We start from the raw sequence: 4,352 nt of genomic DNA on the forward strand, positions 1-4,352 counted from the left end.
GTCCCTTCCGACCCTAGAAACTATGAAACTATGAAAATTCCACACACTGTACAAGCATCAGAAAGGCGTATTTAGATTCGTTGTAGCCCATCTTCCATCCCTCACATTTGGACTTCAAAGCCCTAATCTATTAAATCAGTTTCAGAACTGCATTGGCACCAACTCTGTCCCAACTACGTTTGTCCAAACCTCTACTGGTTCCCAGATCCATTTTGATCATCTCCAAGCCTGGACACACAACAGATTTACACCAGTATAATTTACTAGTTTTGTACCTCTGTATAACTTACACTGGGATCCAGAGGGGACAGACAAGCAGCTATCCAAGAGCAGCTGTTTGTGGCATGCACTGTCATACTGCCTTACCCCAAGGCTACCACTACTACCACAGCTGCTATTACAACGGAGCCTGGTGCCCTCCACCGCTGCTCCCTGCAGCCCCATCTGGAAAAGGGCTCTGGGGCTCTCATCCCCAGGTCAGTTGGAAGGACAGGTGGGTCTTCCTGCCTGCACCCAGAGGCATAACTACAAAGGGAAAGGGAGAGGAATGGGATGGGAGGAGAGGAGCCGCTGAGCATGGAAGGGAAGCCAAGATGGAGGAAAGTGACTACCTGCTTTAAAAAGTCCCCAGCTGCTACTCCCACATGATGGCTCAGACTCTGCAGGGGACCCAGGCATCTGGGATTGAGCAGAACCAGAGCTCCTGAGTTACACTGTGGAAAGGAGGGTGTAACCACACCACCTCACCTGCTCTGGAACTGCCCTTAGACAAGGTTACATCCTGTCTGCCTATAGCAAATGGTTACCCAGGGAGGACAGCAAACAGACACTTGCACATTTATAGTATACACTTGCTTATTTTTGCTAGATTTTCCAGATCTGAGGCGCTTATACCAGTGTAGAGGTTTAACATCATCTGTCCAGTCTTTGTCTACATCAGCACAACTGTGTTGTATGTCCACAGTGTAAACACATGCCACATAGATGAATTTGCACAGAATGACCTCATCTTTTGTTAGTGTCTCTGAAGGGTTGAACTCAATTTGTTGATGAATCTTATCTACTCTCTTTTAAATTGAGTAATTCTAACTAACCTTAAGTATAAACACACAGGACCAGATCAGTTGATGTAAGTCAGTGTAGCTCTGCTGAAGTAAATACAGTTGTGTCAGTATACACTAGGTGAAGATCTGTCTCAGATGGACTATTAATATAGTCACTACCCTATCAGCCTTACTTTTCTTTGCAAGTCAAACCTTTATGAACAGACTGACAACTGCTTGAACTAGTTCCCCCAGACAAAGTGAGATCACTCTGAAAATACCTTATTTTCTAGGGAAATTAAAAGAGTGGGAATAAAACCTGGAAATATATTATTAATTTATCCAGCTGCCATTCCCAATCTTCATCAAAGGAATAGCACCAGAATATGCTCGGATCACACTTGTGTCATCCGGGAGTGACCCCTTTCAGAGTCTTCCCTGTACTTCTCAGGCAGAAGCATAGCAGAAGAAATGGAAGAGAAAATTTATTGCAGGCAACATCACTGTTACCAGCAGAGGCATTTAGCAGGAAAGAAGCACTCTTACTTCCCAAGTGAAGGTGGTTGCAAAAGGGAAACTCATTTGGAATGTCTAGTTGCTGGAAAATTCATTGAACACAATTTAGTGGGTAAAAATCCACTATATAAAATGTACACTTCTAGAGATGATTCAGTAATAATGGTGACATAAAAGTTTTATGGGCAGCTTTAGCTGTCAGAAGAGTTCCTACATTATAAAATCAATGTTTAGTGGAATTTTCAGCTGCAAAATAATACCTCTTTTATCTAGATATTGAAAATTTTGTCCTGTTTATTTTTTCTATGAACAGGTTCATCTCAGATACAGCTTTCACTAGAAATTGTGTGCCTCTTAGCTTTTGACCCAAGAGAAGCATAGTACATACATACAAATTGCCTTGACCTTAACTAAAAACTGTGAATGCTTTAGAAAAGGTAAAAATCCATGCCTGTGTAACTTTGTGGGGCAGTGGAGATTTTGGTCCTAAATTAGCATGAAAGTGATAGAAACTCACTGTCTATTTGAGAGACTGACCAAATGGAGGGGAAAGCTGGGGCTAAGAATACAGATGTGCAATATCACTGATTTTCATTTGGCAGATTTTTTTGTATGTGATATCAGATTTTTGTGAATGAATTCCATCTTAGTAAAAATTCCAGATGTGTTTCATATACCACCCTTTTCTTGGCAGGGCGACAATGGAAGGGACTTATTGCCTGTAGAAATCTCTTCCCATTTGCATGAAACAAAATTGATGTGTCAAATGAAAACAAGATATTTTTTCATAGAATAAACCAGAACTTTTTTTTATAACTTATTTACAGCTTCAAATCCATAAGAATTTTGCTACTGATTCCAGTGGAAAGAGAATTTGTGCAAAACAGGCCGTTAAAAAAATGATATAACCCTATTATTGTCCAAAATCAGGATTACATTTTTGTGTAAGGTTCACTTGACTTCTTGAGTTTCCATCTTAAAGCTCTCTCAGCTATGCTCAAATGATTTTATGTAAAGACCATCATATGCTCAAGTCATCAATGAGCAGATCTAGAGATGACATAACACCAGAGGGAAGAGGGCCACCAGTGGTGTTACTATTTTCACCCACATATGGTAGGGAAGTCTCAGAGACCAAATTATCGTAACACTGTGTGGAGGCAGGGGCAAAGCTGAAGGTAGCTTTTGTTTTTTCCATATGCAGCATGAGATATAACAGGCTTCATATACTGGCATTTCCCCATAGGAGGGTTCTCTAACTAGCTAGTTATGGGAGGGTATATTTACTGCCTGTCTTTCTGTTGAACAGCTTTACAGAATTCAAAACCCAAGGCCGTCATCACCACAGGAAAGGGAGCTGGTATTTATCCATTTAAACCTCAAGGAACAACAAACATGGAGGTTCCAATTTTTAAAAGAAATATACGGTTCAGAAGTGCAATTACTGAGTGATAGTTACAGGAATACTCTGATTTCTGCAAGTGAGAATAGAAACATCAAGTGCCAAGAGTCAAATAACCTTGTGTCTCACCAGTAAACCCAGAGGGTTGTTGAGGCATGCCAAAGGAACACGTAATGCATTCTGCTCAAGAGAGTCTAAGTCAGCCAAAAGGGACATGCTGAAAGGAACTAGAATTATGTAGGCAACAAAAAGAACCGAAAGTCCATTCACTGCTCACTTTTGTGCACATATCAGATTGAATAGTCTCTTTTGAATGTGCTGATATTTTAAAGATTTGCTTTTTTTTTTTTATATCACCAAAGCTTCACCTCCCATCCTTCAGATGCTGACTTCTCAAAAGAACTTGCAGTTTGGACTACAAATAGGTTCTTTAATCCTGCCAAGGAGCCACGGGAATCTATGCTGCCTTCCCCCTTTCTAGTCAAATGAAAAAAACAAGGATGTTTGCTGTTCATAAGCTGCACTAGAGCCTCATGGTAGGTCAGAAATGCACTGCATTTAATAAAAGTGGATAAGAAAGCTTCCAAGACACTGAACACTGAAGGTAAAACCTCAGGCACACAGAAAAGAGCAAACAGTCTTCCCAAAACACGGGTCCCAGGACACAGATACCGTGGTTCTATGTGCACATGAACATTTAAGGACAGGAAACAGTCAACTGGATCCTGCGGGGGCAGGAGGCAGGCTGGAGGGGGGAGGGAGGACAAAATGTTGCTTATATATGACTAGTACCTCGCAGTTTTTCCTTTGGGTGACGTTATCAGTGTGTGGGACACACTTGCTTATGCTCAGCAAGCTGCATTTAATTTTGTGAAATTATTTACAATTTTAATTGAATGCAGCAGCCTCTGATCAATAAAAGGAGACATATCTTAATCACTGATCTCTTATGCATAAAGATGATGCTTTTGTAAGCCTTCTACTAAAACTGCTGATGGTTTTTTTTTCATGTATGATAAAAAAAACGGAAATTGAATGAAGCAGTCTCTCCAGACCTTAAAACAAGCTGTTAAATGGGTTATATTCATATCACCACAACATCCTGTTGCCAAAATCTGTTTAAACATTGTGGAACTGCATAACTCATTCACATCCAGAGAACAGCTCCAGCGTAGAGATGTCTGCCTTAATTAGAAAATGTATTGTACATACCATACATACACACACACACACACATATATAGACATGTGTACTTATATGCTTATTTTTATTATAATCCATTATATTTAATGATGCATTATAAGAATTATAAAAAGTATAAACATGAATATATAATCAATATATTATGATAGTTATATATATATATATATATATATATATATATATAATAG

The sequence above is a fragment of the Gavialis gangeticus genome, unplaced genomic scaffold (assembly GCF_001723915.1).
Source record: "Gavialis gangeticus isolate Ggan-Ray unplaced genomic scaffold, GavGan_comp1, whole genome shotgun sequence".
NCBI lineage: Eukaryota > Metazoa > Chordata > Crocodylia > Gavialidae > Gavialis > Gavialis gangeticus.